The 21,013-nt window shown below is 33.7% G+C and overlaps 1 non-coding gene across 1 annotated transcript; it reads right to left on the reverse strand.

Annotated features, from left to right (window-relative positions):
- Positions 1-20,487: 20,487 nt before the first annotated feature.
- LOC144455227 (U1 spliceosomal RNA) lies at positions 20,488-20,651 on the reverse strand. The gene has a single exon (XR_013483942.1). It is a non-coding gene; the product is annotated as a U1 spliceosomal RNA (small nuclear RNA).
- Positions 20,652-21,013: the final 362 nt, after the last annotated feature.

Raw genomic sequence — 21,013 nt, forward strand, 5'->3', positions numbered from 1 at the left:
ATAGGATTTTTTTATCTCTCTTAGCATGACGCTAATAAATATGTACCTTATAAAATCTATGCAAAATTGGAAATTAAAAAGAATGACATAAAGATGAACTATACATTTGATTGTAGAGTCAATAAGATGTTACTGGAGTTTATTGAGTAGTAGGAGTGGCATGGATAGACCTGTGCTTTAGGAAAAAAAAAAGAGCAATTTGGCAGCTACTCAGAGGATCTATTGAAGAGGAGACAGATTAGTGGCAGGAAGCTAAATTAGGAGGTTAGTGCAATAACTGATGTGACAGTTGATGAAGGTCTGAACTAGAGAGGTGGCTGTATTAGGAGAACCATGGGGACAGGTGTGAGAGGTGTTATGAAGATTGATAAGATGAGATTTAACAATTGATTTAATAAGGGGAGTCAAAAAATTTGAAAAGTTGAAGATGCTACTGAGGTTATAAATATAGGTTACTGTAAGAATGATGGTTCACTCCTCCAAAGAGGAGTAAGTTTGGGGATTAGAGCAATAATCTAATGATATCTGTGATTTATATTTCAAGTCATCCAAGTCTGTTTATCCCATGTAGTTTACTCTGTTTCAAACAAAATAAAAAGGGATGAGGGGGAGGGGAAGGGGCTCATACTCATAGGCTGCTGCCCTATATTGCAGACCAGAGTGCCTATCAGATCTAGATGATGATCTGGGAATGTTACTAAATATGATTCAGTAATTTTGCCTTAAAACTGCTGTCAGACCGAGGTCATGGCTAGAGTATAACTCTATCCAGGTACAATGCCTAAGTACAGCCACAAAGACCAGGAGCGGGAGGCAGCAGAATTGAGGCGTACTGAACAATGATGGTTGTAGGGTGTTGTATAGTCATATTGGAGCAAAGATCATGATTATCTTTTGTTGGAAGGTTTAGAAGTGAGCATCTTCCCACCTTTTGATCATAAATAACTCAATGTCATGTTGTGGCTTCATGGGTATTTTAACAAAAGTGCTGCTATGAATATTTTTATATGAATCTTTTCCCACTGCCTTTGATCATATTTGATTATATGTTTACTAGTGGGATCACTGGGATAAAGGTTATACATAACTTAAGGATTTTAGGGAATAAAGTTTCAAAATGTTTCCCAAAACAGTTGGGTAATCTCACAGATCTGCCGGCAGTGCATCAGTTAGTGTTACTTACCTCCCACACCCAATACAACAATCATTGTTTCTCTTTTATTATCATTTTAGCTAATAAAATGGGTAAAAAAGTGACAACTCAGAACGTCTAAAATTTGTATTTCTCTTATAGTGATTTAGAATACATTTTTCATATAGCTGAAGGTACCTTACACTTCTTTTGAAAATATTTATAACCTTGTACAATTTGACTATTAGGGAATGGCTTTTGTGTTTATATATTTGTATTAACTTCCTATATATCAGAATTTCATTAGCAAAATTTATTTCAAAGATTTTTTTTAAGTTATAACTGTTTTTCTTCTAATTAGCTGTATTGATTTTCTTTGTACAAACTCTTTTCGATTTTATATAATTAAAAGGATCAATTTTATAACATTTATATTATTTATATATTTTATGAATGTAATGAATTATTTGACTGATACATGACTTAAATCTTCATATAATTTATGAGTGAATTTGATTGATAGATCCCCATATATTTTATATATCCCATAGACATATTGAATGAAATTCATTTTTCTATCCCTTCCTGCTGGATTCAGTTGGTGCTCTACAAAAAGGTTGATAATATTTATAGGTTTATTTTATGTTCAACTACCTTACAGAGAGTACTGATTGTTTTGGTTACCATTTTTAATTTAATTTCTAAGGTCTTCTAAGTACCAGATAATCTATAAAAAAGTAATAATTTTTGTTCTTATTTACTTTGCTTTTTCTTTCAATTTCTTTAGCATGTATTATTGGAATTTTTATAAGTAGAGTAATTAATAGTGGTAAAAATAGACATTCATGTTTTGCTCCTGATTTTATTTTAAAGGCCTTTGGCATTTCTTCATTACAAGCAAAGCTATTTTTGTTTTTAAATAGTGCCTTTCAAATTAAGGAAAGGTCCGTAAATCAGAAGGATTTTAATAAAAATGGGTATTGCATTTTTGTAAAAAGCAAATAATATAACCATGGAATTTTTATTTTTATTAATATGGTTCATAGTACTTGAAGTTTTCTTAATATTGAACAAACACTAAATTTCTGGTATAACTCATATGATGATGTTGCATAATTTTTATGTGTTTCTGTAAACTCTTGTCTAATAATTTATTTAATATTCTTACAGAAGTATTCATTAGAGATATCTTTAGACTTTTTTTCCATGCTTTATTCCAGTTTTGGTAAAAGAACCATATTTGTCTCAAAGAAAGAGTTTGAAAGGATGCCTTTATCTTCTATTTTTGCAAGTAACATACTGAAGTTAATTGATCTTTGATAATCTGATAGAATTCCCCAGTGAATCCATCTGAACCTGGGTATTTTTTTTCCCTTGAGAGTTAATTCTTAACTCATCAATTTATAATTTTGAGTTGAGGTTGTTTAAGTTCTTTATTTCTCATTTCATTTATGGGTATCAATATAGGTATCAATATAGTTTTCTATTTATTATGTTTATATACACTGTACAAACTAATTTCTAATAATTTCCTTGATACCTTTTCAGTTGTTATAAATTCTAGTTTTTTATTTTTATATTATCATATGCTCACAGATTGTAGAATTTCCCCTCTTTTATCAAATTAGTGAACAATCCTTTCCACAGTTTATTAGTTTTTTAATCTGCTTTTCATTTTATCAATTGATTTTTTAAAATTTTGTTAATCTGTTAATTTTTATAGTCTATATGCTTGTGTTTAGTATTTTAATTGTATCCTTAATTATTTGTTCTTTATTCTCCTTTGTTGTTGTATACATTTAGAAATGTAAAATTTCCTAAAATCTAAAAGTTTTCTAAAAGTTTTGCCACATTGTCAAAATGTATATATACATATATATGTATACATATGTTTTAAATAAAAAAGTATCTATTATTCTATGATTTGTTTTTTGATCCAAACATTTTTAGAATTATATTATCTAGTTTCTATTTGATTTGGAAGCCTTTCTTCAAATTTGTTCTTCTTACTGATTATAATTTTTACTTCATTATGATTATTAAAGGATATCTTTAATAGTTTTATTTGTCTACATCTGTTTATTAGTTCTCTATGTCATGGTATGTGGTTATTTTTTATAAATGATCCATGAAAAGCTATGAATGAGATTATAGATTATAGATTAAGAACTTGAAGATAATTTAGGGGCCACTCAGCCCAACCCACTCAATATACAGATAAAAAAACTGAAAGCTATAGACTGGCCCAGAGTTACACATGTGGTGTCTGGGGATATATTTGAAACCAGATCTTTGTGGCTACTAGTTGAGTGGTCCATTCACTGTACCACTTAGCTGCCTCTTTCTTTCTGTAATTTTAACCCCTGTCTTAAGATCAGCCCTCCATATTAAATCCCACTTTTCCCCTTCTCTTTTCCAAACTATTTCCTTGTTGAAATTAATGTATTTCTATGCTGAACTGTATATAAGTTCAGGTCTCCTTTGACTACTTTGGATAAGAATATAGTTCACAAAATGCCTTCTCATCTCACCCCTTCCTTCACATTTGTATACATTTCATATAGTTCACCCCAATTACGAGCAATATTGAATTCCCTCTCCCCATTTGTTCTATAGTATAATCTTCTACTCCCTCCATTCCTTCCCCCATCTTAAAACACACAAACACACAAAAACTACATTCTGGCCTGATGTTTGCCTTTCTTTTACCTCCATGTAACTCTTGTATTTAGTGCAATTCTCAAGGGACACTTGTTTCTTCTTCCCCTATCGGAATGTATGCATCTTCTACTTATTAGAATTTAACAATGGCCCTCATTTTTACTCTACAATCCAACTTAATTTTAGAATGAAATGTTTAGTAAAAAAAAGAACAATTTCTAAATGAGCAGTAATGTGGGAGAGCAGTATTATTTCATAATTTATTTCAACTGCACTTTCAACTATAAAGTGAATTCATCCTTATCTGTGTCCTGTAATTATGAATTTACCAAACTATATTACTATTCTTATGAGCAAGTGCTTCCTTTTAAAAATAATATGAAATAGATCCCATTACAGGCAAAACAGGAAGAAAAACTATTTGAAGGGACTCAGTTGTAACAAGATCCTAAGGGATATCATTATTATAGAAGAGTTTATTAAATCATAGAAACTAAGAGAGACTGGGGAACCATGATGCCTAAATTCTATCCAAAATATTCATGATCAGTGGTTGTTTGGCATATGATTAAACATCACCACAGGGTCAGGTCTTACTATCTTGTGACATTCCACTTTTAGAATACTCAAATTTGGGCAAATTATACTTTTGAGTAACAATCTACTTTATTGTACCTTCTGTATAAGGGTCTTAGTTCTAGCCCCTAGAGATTACAACTATTTAATATAATGGAGGGTAAAATGGAGGTTCTTAACCTGGGGGTTGTTCACTAGTATGTGGATGGATGGATGTTGAACATATATATATATATATATATATATATGTATATATATATATATATACATATATATATGTGTGTGTGTGTGTGTGTACACACATACATACAAACACATACATACATATACACACATATATAACTATACATATACATACACACACACACACATATAAAACAAGTCTCAATTTCTGCTCCATATAACCCTGAAATTATTCTTTCTTTTGGGCTAACCATTGTTAGTTTCTTTGATCATCCCTTGTGATCATCATTCTATATTTTCTTTCTAAAATCTGATGGTCAAAATTTTGAGAAGATAGCAGAGTGAGAATTATTATAGCACACTAAATAATATACTTCGTTTTCCCCTACAGGACTAAATAATGCAAATTAAGAGTTCCAAATAGTGAAAAATGCATCAATGACATGAAGAGGAAATGTGAAAGGACCTAACACAAGGTAATTCTTACAGAAAAAACAGCAATAAAAAAAGACCAATTCACTAGTTTATCCTTCCTGTTGCTTAATCAATTTCCATTCCCTGTTACTTCCATAATCCCACAGTCTACCTACTACCCCTAGAGTAGCCTTTCAACTCTTTTAGCTTTGACAACTTTAGGAAAAACACTTTTGATGCAAATCCCTTGGCAATCTCTTTTGGGGGAACCTATACCCATGGTTGAATGGAGGCTCTGGGTACTTCCCACAACCAGTTCTCTTCCTTCCTCCCAAGGCATGTAATCTGATTCAAGGAATGGCAACCCTCACAATTTAGATGAGTTTAGGTGTTGACTTTTAGAATTAACCCGCTGTGGACTCAAAGACCAAGATGAGGTAAGTTTCCAGGATACAGACTAATCACTGCAAATAAAAAAGGGGGAAAGTATGGCATTGTACGGAGTCTGGGCGTCAAGAAATTGAAGGAAAGAAGCATACATGAATGCACCGCTGATTACAAGTATTTAATACAACAAAGGGTAAAATGGAGATTCTTAACCTGGGGGCTATTCATTAGCATGTGTATGCTGTGTGTGTCTGTGTGTATGCATGTATGTATGTATGTAAGCATATATGTGCATATGTATTGCAGATATATATTAATTTATGTATTTAAAAACATTATCATTCTGAACAAAGACTTTATATGTTTCACCAGAATACACAGGGAATACTTGTCATAAAGTAAATTTAAGAGCCACAGTGGCAGAAAGAGTGAAAGATGGAAAACAAGTGAAAATATTTCAGGGAACACTCTTTTTAGCAATGTCCCAGGTAGATGTGGGGTCTAACCCAATCTCTGTACATGTGGCTCCCAGGGACACTTTAGGGATGGGGGAGGAGTCAATTTCAGTGAGTATGGTGGAACACAGATGAGTGAAAGTGGTAAAGATTTAGAATAGGCCCTAGTACAGTACTAAACCAGATTGTCCCTACAGCAGTGTCTCTATTGGTCACCCTTATCTTCTGAAACAGTTATCATCCAACCTGAATGGTCTGAGAATAAGTAATAACAGGAATGATGGGGAGAAGAAAATACAACACTAGATTTTTTGTAAGAAAAGTGTTGATCATAACCAGGGTAACTTTTTTTTTCCAGTAAGGATGATATTGAAAAATCTACAGAGTGATTGGCAGAGGAAAAAAAAAACATCAATGGGAAATTAACAAGTATTCAGAGAAAATAGCTATTACAATGTTCAAATAATTCTAAATAAAGGAAACTGAGCCAAAATTCACCAAAAATAAGTTTATAGGACCACGGATTTAGATGCCATCTATTCCAACCTTTTCATTTCACAGATAAGAAGTTGGTATTTAGGTCCAGTAACTTGTTTGATGGTATACAGATAATAATTGTCAGAAGCAATATTTGAATCTAGATCTTCCTAAACCCAATGCCAGCACTCTATTCATTATGTGACCTTGCCTTCCAAGCAGATAGTATAACATATTCCTAAATGCTCCCCTGAAATGACAATGGAGGAACTCCTACAAACTTCCAGATCTGCTCAATAATTTAAAAATAATTAAATAGTTACGGAAAGCTTTTTTTAAATGATAGCAATTAGAAAGCTTTTAAGAAAGCAATCAGAAAGTACAGCATGAGACAAGAACATTTAGAACAAAAGACAAAAATGGGACATTTTTTATTATAGGGGGTTATCTGAAAAAGAGAATATCAGACAGAAGGCAAAAAATATAGAAACAGAATGAAAATTAATGCAATTTCCCTCAAAAAAAATGGGAAGAATACATGGCTGCTTGACAAAATGAGTCTATAGAACTTGATGATAAAATGCAAAAAGGAAAATCTAAGCCCTAGTTATTGTTCCAGAAAATCATTATTACAAAGTAAACTCAATACTACACTACAAGAAATATTGAAAAAAAAACTGGATACAAATGTTGGAAGCACATAGAAAAGTTCAGATCAAAGTATACACAAAACACTCATAGAAATAACCTCCAAGTTCAACTCACTTAAAAATATCACAGACAAATTTAACCAATACATACCCAAAATTTGCTGGTAGCTAGAAAAAAAACACCCTTCAAATTCCAAGTAGAAACAAGTAGAATAGTAAAGAATTGTATTATCATTACAATAAATCAATGGAAGTAAATGAAACAATTGAAATATTACATTCCTATAGAAGAACTCATAGATGTACCAGATATTCTATATTCTACATGATTAACTGGAACAAAAAATGTTTAATATTTTTAGAAAAAAGTTTTAGTTGAATAAGTTGAGGCCTTGACAAGTGCATATTGGTGGGATAGAGTAAACTTCATGTTTGTTTAACTTATTTTAAAGCAAATTTCATTGTTTGGGTGAGCTTGAAAAGGTAAAGAGAATATGGGTGAAAGAACATAAGAGAAAAATATGTGAGAAAAAATCCAGAGAAGAATAGGTGGGAAAAAAGCAAAATAATATTTTAGGCAAAACAAGATTATTTTCTCATATATAACTTGATAGTCGAATGATATGTAGAGGAATGCCTATCAGATTCGAAAAGCAGAAAGAAGTCAAACCTAGTCAGGTTTTGAGAAGAGAGTTACATGAGAAACTTTCAATTTCTTCCTCTGCATTTAGGGGTGTGGGAAAGTAAGCCAAGAATCTTGGGGGTGGATAGTTGGGGCATGTGTTGCTGTTTGTCCTTCATGTTCAGAGCAGACCAAAATAACATCATGATGTCAGGGTCAGCATACAGCATGTATGGCTGTGGCTGATCATACCAATATGAGCTCAGAAGGCTCTATAGGTTGGGCACAAACAGTCCGTATTCAGTGGGGGCAGTGTAGCCAGCAGAAAGAAAATGACTTAACAGTAGCACAAAGGGACATCATAGAGGGAGTAAGACAAGTGTCTGAAAATAAATCTCTTTGGGAAATTCATACTCTTCACAGTAGCTTTCACAACGCTGATCATGCATCTTGGTACTAATTCCCACTGTTGGGGAGAAAGATTTTAGATTATTAGGCAGGCTCAGAGAAAAGTGAAGAAGGGCTATTGGTTTAAAGAGAAGGCATGACATTAAAAGCATAAAAAAATGAAGAGAAAGAAAAGCAACAAGAATGGTTCCCCAAAATAGGGATGCAGAGTATTCTCTCTCTCTTGTCAAGAGTTAGCAATCCTGGTTATAGATTCTATAGCATTCTAGGAGGAAAAGGCAAAAGAAAGAGATTAAATGAGAACAATATTTCTTGGATAGTGGCATTATGAATTAATATCATGGACATAGAAGAATGGATTAGATGATGGAGAGGAATGGAGAAAAGAATGTTGTATAATTTTTGCATGATCTGGGAAAGAAAAGGGTAAAAAAAAGAGTAAATAGAAATAAAAGAAAATTTAAAAATTAGAAATTGATCATGATAGAAAGGGTAAAGGTGGAATTGAGAAAATAGCCTGGATTCATATTAGTAGAGACAAAACAGATTGCAAAACCTAATTGCTACCATAAAAGCAAAGGTAAATGTATATTTATATGTGTATGTGTTTATGTGTGTGTGGCTGTGTGAGTGCTCATGAGTGTGGGCAGGCATTTAGTGGAATGAAGCATAAACTTAACAATATGTGAATAGGTTAAATTCTCTAAACAATTATTCTTTTTTTTGAAGTGAAAACTGGAATGACTTAGCTATTCTCAGCAATACAATGATCCAATTCATTCCCAAAGGACTAATGATGAAGCATGCTATGTGCCTCCAGAGAAAGAACTGATATTGTTTGAATACAGACTGAAACACGCTATTTGTCACTTTCTTTGTTTTTCTTTCTTTCTTTCTTTCTTTCTTTCTTTCTTTCTTTCTTTCTTTCTTTCTTTCTTTCTTTCTTTCTTTCTTTCTTTCTTTCATTTGCATCTTCTTGTACAAAATGACTAATATGGAAATGTTTTACATGATTGCACATGTATAACCTATATTTGATTGCTTACTTTCACAGGGAGAGGGGAGGAGAGGGAGAGAGAAGGATAGAATTTGGAATTCAAAACTTTTAATAAAAAATGTTCAATTAAAAAAATCATAAAATAGCCAAATAGAGAAGGAAACTAACAGTTTGTTAGAAACAAAACATTTAAAACATAGAGACATTCAAAGTGAAGATGAGGAGATAGAACAAAATATTATGCTTCGGAAGACTGAAAAAAACAAGAGACACCAACCCCTCCCCCCAAAAAAACCCAACCAACCAACCAAACAAACAAACCAGGAGACACAATCACGGTCTCAGAAAAAAAAAAGTTGATATAATGAAGAGAAATAAATAGGCAAATTTCGTTATGTACTTAGACACCATAGACAATGGGTGGGAAAATTGGTCCAAATCTGTGATTTCTTGGTATTAAGAGTTCCTGACTTAAAAGACATCACTTTCTAATGCAGAGGTTTGTCTGATGAATTTATTGGTTAAATTATTTGGCTAGAATCACACACTGTCAAAGGTAAGAGGTGAACCTAGGGCTCCCTGACCTTTATTCCAGCATACTATACACTATGCGATTCTGTCTCATTTTGTCTCATCAAAAGGCATTGGGAGGCATCAACATTCATTGTAATGAGCATTGGTTTAGGGCAGGGGTGGGGAACCTTCAACCTCAAGGCCACATGTGTCCCTCTAGGTCCTCAAGTGAGGCCCTTTGACTGAATCCAAACTTCATAGAACAAATCCCCTTTTGGATTCAGTTTGGATTCAGTCAAAGGACTGCACCCGAGGACTTAGAAGGCCACATGTGGCCTCTAGGCCACGGGTTCCCCATCTCTGGTTTAGGGACTCAGTGAATCTAGATTACCTATGTAATTTCTGACAAGTCATTTAATATCCATGGGCTTTAGTTGCTTCTTCTTATATGAGAAAAAGATGGATTAAATATCCTCTGAGATCCCTTTCAACTCTGAATCTATAATCTTATGATACTAATAAAACAATATGAGCAGACTAATATTTACTTCTCAGAACTAGAGAAATTTAAAAGACAACTAAATACTAAATAAAATATAAGGATGATCAAGTTGTTAGATAAACTAGATTTGCCTGGCCTATCTGACATATAGGGAATTCTGATTAAGAATATTGAATAACATATTTTTCTTTTCTTTTTTTAGCATTTGGTGTCTTTACAAAAAAAATTACATTTTCTCACAAACGAGTATTAAATGCATAAACACATGTAAAGTTTATACAAAGAATGCATTTATAGATTATATTACAATGAATCTACTAATGAACAAAATAAATATTTTCAAAAGATTCAGACCAAAATAAAGACTAAGAAGTGACATTCTGAATATTAAACAGGACAAAAAACCCCCCCAAACATTGAATCAACATGTAAATATGTTATATATGAGGAGAGCTATGAAATAGCATAGCAAAACAAATAGAATGCAATTAAAGCAGTCCTAAGAGAAATTTATCATCCATCTATCCATCCATCTATCTATCTATCTATCTATCTATCTATCTATCTATCTATCTATCTATCTATTTCTCTCTATCTATCCATCCATATAAGTGTGTGCATATATGTATATGTGTATGCATATATATACATATATATATATTAATCCACTGAGCATGAATTTCAAAATGTAAAAAAAAAAAAAACCACATCAGTACCCTTAAAGCAAAATCAAATAAATTATATAAGGGAATTTTCAAAAGAAAACTTGAAAACTTTAAATGATCACATAAAAAAAATGTTCCAAATCACTAATATTAAAAATGTAAAAAAAAAATTACAACAACTCTATGGTTTAGTCTCCAATACAAAATTGCCAAAGATGACTGAAGATATGAACAATCAGTTTTGGTAGGGCTATGGGAAGACAAATGCCAAGCATACCAATCTAGATTTAGCAGAACTGTTCTGGCTATCAAATTGGAATTATGCATGAAAACTGATAAAACTATACATGCTTTCTGACCCACTAATCTTACCATGTGGGGCACATACACCTAGAAAGTCAATGTTAGAAACAAAGGTCTAATATAATTCAAAACATATTATAAAACAATCACAGCAATATTCTTTGTAGTAGCAAAGAATTGGAAACAAAAATCTGCTCGTAGATTGGGGGATACGTATTCTTGGTGTTATATATTCTTGTCAATTCCTTATGAATTTTAGAATTTGGTGATATTTGATTAAAAAAAAACCTTTTCACTTTTTTTTTCAAAACTCAACTCCCATGTCACCTTCCACATGAAGCTTTTTCTGAACTCCTCAGCTGATAATGCCCAGCAATATCCATTATATCTCTACTTTCAGCTTCGTACATTATACACTTCAGAGATTTTTCCCTTGTGAGATCCAAAACCATCTCTTTTGGTTGAGCTGAGTTATCTCACTCCCAATAGGAGATTTTCTTCACTCTATATTGTCTGGTGGATATGTTCCCCTGTATGCCTGCTCTGATTTCTGTTTTGTCACTGATTTGGATAAATGGGTTTTCTTTTTCATTCTCCATGTCTGTTCATTGTGAAAGTGGCATTTGTTGGGAAAGGGGTCAAGGGATATGGAGCTTGGGGTCCTCTTTACCCTACAAAATACCAAGATGATTAAAAAATTAGAACTGGATCATATCCCTTTGACTAATGAAGATTAAGATAGCAAATAGAAATATTTCTAGCCTGGTACCTCCTTTCCCCAAGGAAAGCAGATTGGCTTCTAGCCTCAACCTTCTGCTTCTGCTGACAGGAATTAAAGTCTCAGAGAAGGGTGGAGGAAGAAGGGGCTACAGCCATCTATTCTGTCTCTCTTCCAGCCACACAATGACAGTTCTCATCACTACACAGTCCTTCACTGTACATGGGCCTCTCTACACTTGGGGTGTTCACAAAAAAAAAGGTCATTGTGAGGGCATGGAGAAATTACAGATCAACATATAGTATCAGAAACTAAATATATCTTTTATAAACCATAACACAGTAAATATAGTAATTAATATTGGGGAAACAAACAAAAGATACAGACATAAAGACTCGGTACTGTTATCTTTTGTTTCTTGTTGAAGAAACAAAATCATAGAAACAATTAGTAAGTATATGAAAAATAATGATATTGATGAGACACTATACCAAAATTTCTGGCATAGCTAAAACAGTCTTTAAGGAATAATAATAAAAGCTAGGATTTATATAGGATTTTAAGGGTTGCAAGGCACCTTACAAATATTATGTCAATTGAGTCTTCTCACAATAATCCTATGAGGTGAGTGCTATTGTCATCCTTATTTTATAGCTAAGGAAAATTAATATCTGAGAGGTTAAGATTTATCTGTGGTTTACCCAGCTAGTGTCTCCACTTTTAGAAAAGAAGATTGAACTAATTTTAAAGAAACTACCAAGGGTGGAGAAAATTGTGATAAATACGATAATTCAGAGAAACATGAAAATATGTATATGAACTGATGCACATCAAAATAAATAGAACCAATAGAATAATATACACAATGACTATAACAATATAAATTTTAAAATAAAGATACACATAACCAGGTAGAATCAGCCAAGCATTTTCTCATCCCCAGCGTGCCCAAGCATTGGTCTAGCATACATAATGGGTTGGAAGCAGGCAAAGAAATTTACCCATGGCAAGTGAATCTTATTTATGTAAATGCTATCTCCTGTGGTAGAATAGAACCTCCCCAAGGACAGGAGCAGACTCTTTCTGTCTTTTGATTGTTGGTGCTAGCTCAATAGTTGATACCAAATACATATCAACTTGTTGACTGATTAATGACAAGATCTAATCAAAATCATTTATGTGATTTTATAGAATTAAAAAAAATATTTGATAATCATTTCAGTTCTCACTTTAGTATTTTAAACATGCCTGCAGTTTCTCATTCTACATATTAGGGTCAAGGAGGAATCTAAGGAAATAATATTGTGGTTCTTTTCCTAAAGAAACTATGCATATACATACATACATACATACATATATACATATATACACATACACATATGTATATATATGTATATATATATGTGTGTGTATATATACACACATATACATACATATAAACATATAATATTATATATACACACATGTATATATACATATACATATAACAAAATATGTAAGAAAAGTACCAAATGAGTGTTAGAGATTTAGGAGGGAGTCTAGATGCAAGAGAGATCACAGTAGATGGTCTTTTCAAGGAAGTCTTCATGGGGGTTGTGATGCGAGAAGTAGGTCTTAAAGAAAGAATGAAATTAAGAGGGCCCTTCAAAAATAAAGAAGACTTTGAGTAAAACATGAATTTAAGAATATGTAAGATAGTAAAGATCCTCTATATCTGTGATTGTGTTAGAAAGACCATTGCCCAGGAAGACACAGCTCTGTCAAAGTCTGGGCTCAGTCACAGACTTGCTATGTGATTGTGGGCAGTGCATAGCCTCTTAATTTTCTGATCTGTAAAATGGGGATAATTATTTTCATACTGTTTTGTAGGGTTCTTTTTAGAATCAAATATAATGTAATTGGAGACTGACCAATGAAAGCTCAGACTTTATTGGCTTGTGTAGCATGCTCATTCAGATGCAATCTCCTTCGAGAACTTCAGCACATGTGCAAATATTTTATTACTTTCTCGTCTGCTTGCCATGTGATGAAAAAAGTACCACTTCAACTGGCTTCTGAGCCCAAAGTGAGCATCCATATAAAAGAGTCTCATGGGGACAGGAGGCAACTTAATTTATTTTTTTTTCCTGGGGGCGAGCAAACATTTTTTCATCTTAAATCCTTCAAAATTGCCTTGGATCTTTGCATTGCTGAGAAAAGCTAAGTCGTTTACAGTTAATCATCATATAATATTACTGTATACAATATTCCCTTGGTTCTGCTCACTTCACTTTGCATCAGTTCATGTAAGCCTTTCCAGGTCTTTCTGAAATCATTCTGCTCACCATTTTTTATAGCTTAATTGAATTCCATTACAATAATGCATCACAACTTGTTCGGCCATTCTCCAATTGATAGAAGTTCTTTTGATTTTCAATTCTTTGCCATCACAAAAAGAGCTGCCATAAATATTTTTGCACAAATAGGTCCTTTTTTTTTTATTGCTTTGGAATATAGACCTAGTAGGAGCACATGAGTTTTAAAAGTTCAAGAGAGCTATAAGGGCTCCAGGAACTGAAGCCTACACCAGATTTTGTTTTCAGATAAGACAAACGAGGTGCCATAGAGGCAAGAGTAAGCTACTTAACCCATCTCAGCAGCGGCTTACCTTTTGGGAAGTGGTATCCTGTAGAAACAAAGGATAGACTCTTTCCATTATCTATGCCTGCCACATTTGGAAGTGAACTTGATAGATTGTAGGCCACCACTTTAACTTTGAGGTCACTTTTCCTATGGCATAGGGGAGAATATGTCCCCACTTTGGAAAAGGGAGTTGTGTTTGCATTTCTCTTCTTGTATATTTTCTCAGAAAATTTGCGTTTTGTAAAAGCTCATTGATGTTATTTGGTTAAATGATATTAGAGTACTAATCAATCACATTGATGATATTGAACAGATATTAAGTAGCACTAATTAGATGATATTATCCTTGAGAGACTGAGTGATTTAACGATCATAGGATCAAGGGAGATAGATGGGGATCTAAGGAGCCATCAAATCTAAACTTTTCCTTTTACACATGAGGAAATTGAGGCTGAGAGAATTTAATTGACTTTCTCGGGATCATTTAGCTATTGACTGAGGCCAGATTTGAGCTCAGGCTTTCCTAACTCAAAGACCACCAATCTACTACTATTACTACAACTGCTGCTGCTGCTGCTGCTGCTGCTGCTGCTACTACTACTACTAGTACTACTTCCAGAAAGCTATGACTGTTGATAAGTCAACAAGCATTTATTAAGCACTTAGCATGTGCTAGGCACTATGCTTATTGCTGAGAATACAAAGAGAAACAAAATGTTCCTACTGTCTCACAGTCTAATCGGGGAGAAAACATGCAAGTAACTTTGTACAAAGAAGATATATAAATAAGACAATTAGCAGAGCCAATGTACCAATTTACAAACTCGACCTCCATGAGACCATAGTGGCATTTAACCAATATGTGTCAGAGGCAGGACTACTGGGCTTTGAGGCTTACTCTTAATTTATTATTCACATCAAAGGTAATACTGCCATTTGGTACTGGAATGGATCTGTCAATATCTTTCTCTATGGCTCCATTCACCATTCTTAAAACTTTCTAAACAAAAATACCCTCCCTGGCCACCATTTCTCTGTAAGCCAGTTGCCTCTCTCATTGGATTATAAACTCTTTGAGGTCAGAGGCTATCTCTACTTTTGTATTTTGTGCTCAGGATAGTGCTTAGCCACTAGTAATCACATAATAAATGCTTTTCAATTCATCTGGTTCTGAATGCACTTTAGCTATTTTTTTTAGGTGTATGCATAAGCAATTTCAATTATTCCTATCAAAGTAGGCCATTTTTTACATTGCTCTTAATTGATTAAACCTTGGTGAGGAAGAGCTCAATGGCTTAAGTGAATAAGAACTCACTCACTTCTGAAAAGGGTAGAAAGAGCACACAGAGTTGGGGGAAAATTACATACAATTTGTGTGTGAATATCTGCTTAGTAAAAGGGTAGCTCAAGGTTTAGGTCATATGCTAATTCATGTATACAGGCCTTTTATTTTTAAAGTCACTGACAAGCCTCATTACAGTGGTTAGCAGCTCTAGACCAATTTTAAATTGAGGTCATCTCTGAAATCCTACCATAGAATATTTAAGATATATAATGGCTGAATGGAGCTATTTTCTTGATCAAGAGGAGACTGATCTCATGGAAAGATCCATAAGCTGACCCAGCAATCTTGCTGGCCATATACAGTAAGAAAGACATAGGAAGTAAGGCTTAATATTTAAGTTTTTTAGTGAAATACAAGCTCTTTGAGAAACTGAAGAGTTTTCAGTTTTATTGTTATATCTCCAGCATCTAGCAAAGTACTGGGCACATGTAAGTAATGGCTTAATAAAGACTTTTAAAACTGAATTGAGTATTTAGCTAAAATATTTGCAGTATCCCTTTTTTGTGGACATAAATAATAGATAAGGATTGTAAAAACAAAAAGAAAGCAGTTCCCATCCTCAAGGAGCTTACATTTTATCCTAGGAAATATCTACATGAATAAACACACGCAAAAAATTTATAAGGCAATTTTGAGAGGGATACATGGGCAACAGGGATGATGAAGGTAGGTGTCATATAAGAAGTGATATTTTAGCTGAGGTTTGAAGGAAAGTAGGGATTCTAAGAGTATAATAAGCAGAACTAGGAAAATAGTATTCATAATAACTAAAGAATGCATAATAACTAAAGAAAAGGAAACCATTTTGAATTATGGTAAAAATTAATACTGGTCCTAATCAATTACAGAATCACAGAAAATCACAAGGTTTAAGAACTAGAATAGATCACAGTTTTGCTTTTGGACAGGTCCAATTGTAGAATTTTTTTTTCTGACACTGTATAAACTTGTATCTTGGCAACATCTATATCTTCTCACCCATCAGGCTTTCTGAGGCCAAAGAGAATATATAATCCCACCTTCACATGAATAGTCCTTCAAACACTTAAACTCAGCTATTTTGTTCCCCACAATTTTTTCTCCAGCTTATGTATCCAAAGTTTTTCTTTCTCCAACTGACCCACTTGTGACATGGACTCAAGGTCTTTCACCATCTCAGTTCCCCTCTTACGGATATATTCTAAATGATCAATGCCTTCCTTAAACTGTGTCTAGTATTGAACGTTATAACCCAGATGAAGTGTGATGACCTCAGATCATGGAGGCACTATCACCTAGATGCTACATCAGTATTCACGAAATCCAAGATCATATCTGCTTCTTTGGCTGTCACATTACACTGTGGAGCTTTTAATGATCTAGCCATTTAAAATCTCTAGACTGGTAGAGATAAAATGCTATTTAGTCATGCCTCCCCATCCTATACTAAGAAGGCCTATTTTTTTGAGCCTTATTATGAAAGCTGACACCAATCTCCATTATTTTTCTTTATATTTGATTCATCCCATTTCTCTAGTATGTCAAAATCTTGGTGGACCTTGGATATCATCCAGTGTGTAGCTATTCCTCCTAGATTTGCTCATTTGTAAATTTGATAAACATGCCATCCCTATGTTTTTATTCAGTTCACTGATTAAATCGTTAAACAGCAAAACATTAAGCACAGATCTTTCAGACACTGACCTGGAGATCTTCAAAATAAACTCTGAACCACTAGCAACTATTTTTTTCGTCTGGTCATCCAATCGTTTTTGAATCCATCTATGAATGAACAAATGAATGGCAGATCATTTATTAATTATTTAATATACGTCAGGCAATATATTAAGACCTAGGGACAAAAATACAAAAGAAGTTTATATGCTAGTTAAGGGAAAGGGGATACTTATATAGGAGTGACAGTGGAGGGAGAGGATTTTGGATTGGGCACAGGGTTGGTGAATGTCCACTAACATTCTTTCTACATGTAATGGCTGTATTAATTTGATTATAGGTTTAAGAGCAAGATGTGGAAAGCAAGGAGTAGATAGAAGAGAATACACATTAAATAAGGTAAAAATGGCTGGGTGAAGATGATGATGCACAGTCTGAAAGTGTTCAGAGCCAAGTGGCTTAGTCTCCTACTCACTGTGGTCTCATAGAGGTCCAGTTTGTATTCAGTCACTTACTCAACAATTTATTAAATACCTGCCATGTACACTCTACTATGTTCTAAGAATAATAATAGCAAAAAAAATTGAAACAGTCCCTTGACCTGATTGAGCTTACTTTTATAGAGGAGATAGCTGGGTAAGTGACACAGTGGATAGAACCCTGGATTTGGAGTCAGCAAGACAAGTTCAAATCTTATATCAGTCACCCAGTTTGCTTTTTGATCTGGGGGCAGATAATTATTCTCAGCTTCAATTTCTTCATCTATAAAAAATGAATAATAATACCACCCATCTCTCAGGCTTGTTGTGAAGATCAAATGAGCTAACATATGAAGTCCTTTGCAAATGATAAAGCCCTGTATAAATGATAACTATCATCATTATTATAAGTATACATACAATATATCCAGAATGACTATAAGGTGGCTTTGGGTGGCATGCATTAAAAACTGCTGCAGATCAGGAAAAAATTTACGTAGAAGGCTATGCTCGATCTTAGCCTTTGAAGGAAACCAGGGATTTTGAGAGGCAGAAGTAAAGGAGAGAATATGTCAAGGTATAGGGGCAAACCAGTACCAAGGAAACGATACCTAGGTCATCATTGTAAGGATCAAAAAGGAGGCCAGTATGACTGGATAAAAGAATGTGTATAAAGGAGTTACTATTTAAGAAGATAGAAAAGGTAGAAAGGGACCATAGTATGCCAAACATAGGAGTTTATATTTGATTCTAGAAGTAGAATTTATAATGCAACTTACCTATCTCCTCTTTGTAGAGAAGTGGAGGGCAGCAAGGACAGAATGTAGTTAATACATTGCCTGACAGTCACTGTATTATTTAAGTGTGGGAGGGGTGACATGTTCAGATCTGCATTACAGGAAAATAATTGTCAGCTATGTGAATGATGGATTACAATGGGGGGAAGTCCTGAAATAGGAAGATCAGAAAAGTAGATACTCCAACAGGAGAGATGAGAGGTGATGAGGATGGTTGTTGTGTAAATGCAGAGAAAGGGACATGTGTAAAAGAGGTGAATATATCCACATCTATTCTACATGTCTTTATCTTTTCTTTTCCATAAGATTATCATGGTATGCCTTTAAAATGGTTTTGCAAAAGCCTAGGTAAACCATGTAGAACTCACTTGATCTCTAAGTTTTGATACTATTTTACAGAATGCAACAAAATTGGTTTGGCCTGAAGTCATAATTGTTGTTTGCTGTTTTCTTTTCTTTATGTTTTCTAGGCATTTCCAGAATGATCTATTCTAGAATTTCCCCAGGAATTGAAGTCAAGCTCACTGATTCAAATTCTACAGAATCACTTCTCTTCCCTTTTTGAAAATCAGTATGCCATTTGCCCTTCTAAAATCTTATGGCACTTCTGTCCTCTTCTATGATTTTTCAAACATCCACCAACAGAGGGTAAGTAATGACATGTACCAGTTTTTCAGTACCTGTGTAAGTAGTCCACCAGGGACCAGGTGACTTGAATTTATCAAAGGCAGCTGTTTGTTTTAATTTTTTTTAGATTTACCTACCTTTGGTATCAACTCCTTATTAAACATTTCATGCCATCATTTCTTGTACAAAGGTCACTCTTGACAGGAAAGGCAAAAACAAAGCAAATTCAAAAACAAAACCAAACTGAGCAATGGTCATTTCTTTACTGTCTATTATCACTATCCTATCATTACAATAAGCAGTCCTATCTCTTTAGTCATCTGCTTCTCCTCCATGTATGTGAAAACAAAATAAAACAAAACCAAAAGTTTAATTTTCCTTAGCTTGCCTCAACTCAACTCATTCTGAGTTTCCACATTCATTACATTACTTTTATAGGACCATGCCACTTTGATATATACATTCCTTATTACCTACCCTTCCTCTCACCTTCTATACACATGTTATCAATTTGTCAGTGAACTCTTTTTTATATATACATTGGTCTCTTTAGGCAACTCCCAATGGAATTATTTCCCTTTGTGTCTTCAGAGTTTCATTCTTCAGAGTCTACCATTGTTACTAAATTGATTTCTCTTGTAGAATTTTAGTCCATGGCCTCTTTCCTAACCTTATTCTGAACTCTCTGAAATTTGTTCTTCTAGGTAGGTTCCACACCTAGAATCTAGAGCCTCTATCAAACACTCTACAAGGGAGTAATAACTTCCCTTCCAAGTTCTCAACATTTTTGTTTCAGCAACCAATTTCTTCCTATAGGTAAAAGTCACATCCAAGATAGAATTCCCACTTGACGCTTATTCCACCTTTCGAAAGATGAAATAATCATTGTCATATTAATAAGTAATTGGGTTCCCTGTTTTTGGCATAGAACTCCAGCAGATATCTGGATAAATGAAGTACTACTATATTATTATTATTATTATTATTATTATTTCTCTGACATATATGTGATCTGTTTAATGAATTGCACATTTACTTCCTCTTTCTCTTTAGGTGATCTGTAGTATGCTCCAATAACAAAATTACTTCTGTTTTTCATTAATTAATTAACCACATTAATCTCCATCTAAGCATTCTGTAGCGTGCTATTTTATTGCATATATATATATACACACATATATATGTATATAATTATATATTTAACACACATATACTCTCAATATAAAATATGATTCTAACCTCCTACCTCTTTTTACTTATGAACTTTTTTGTTATAGTTTGTTTATTTTCTTTCTTTTTTAAAGGGGAGAGTGCAAACACAGTCCCCCACTACCACAAATTATGAAGCCAAGTTTCACACATTTGGGGAAATCACAGGGGTCAATCCATTGAGAATACAATGGATAAGCCTTGCCCTGGCAAAACCACCTTCTTGATCACGGAATCACTCTTGCGTGGTAAATATGTTGTTTGTTTATTTTGATTAATGTATAACAACTCAGAGCCATGTTCCAGTCATGGGTTTTATTCCACTGAGTATAAGTGATGTCTATAAAATAAAATTTGCCTCCTTGTATTTGGGCCTCTAATTTTTCTTGTTTGTTGCTTAAACCTTGGTCATTCATGTTTAAGCCATTTCTTGGATTTTGTATTGTGTGATGTATTATACGTATCAGCTGGAATTCTTCTCTTTGCATTGAAACTACTCTCTAGCTTGGTGGATGCATATAAAGGTTCCTTCTTTCCACCATCCTTTTTAGTTTAAGGTCCTTCTGTTTAAATTTGCAAGACACGTGGCATATAGATGGTGAAACACAAAACAGACTG

The sequence above is a fragment of the Phascolarctos cinereus genome, unplaced genomic scaffold (assembly GCF_003287225.1).
Source record: "Phascolarctos cinereus isolate Bilbo 61053 unplaced genomic scaffold, phaCin_HiC Scaffold_1;HRSCAF=81, whole genome shotgun sequence".
Classification (NCBI taxonomy): domain Eukaryota; kingdom Metazoa; phylum Chordata; class Mammalia; order Diprotodontia; family Phascolarctidae; genus Phascolarctos; species Phascolarctos cinereus.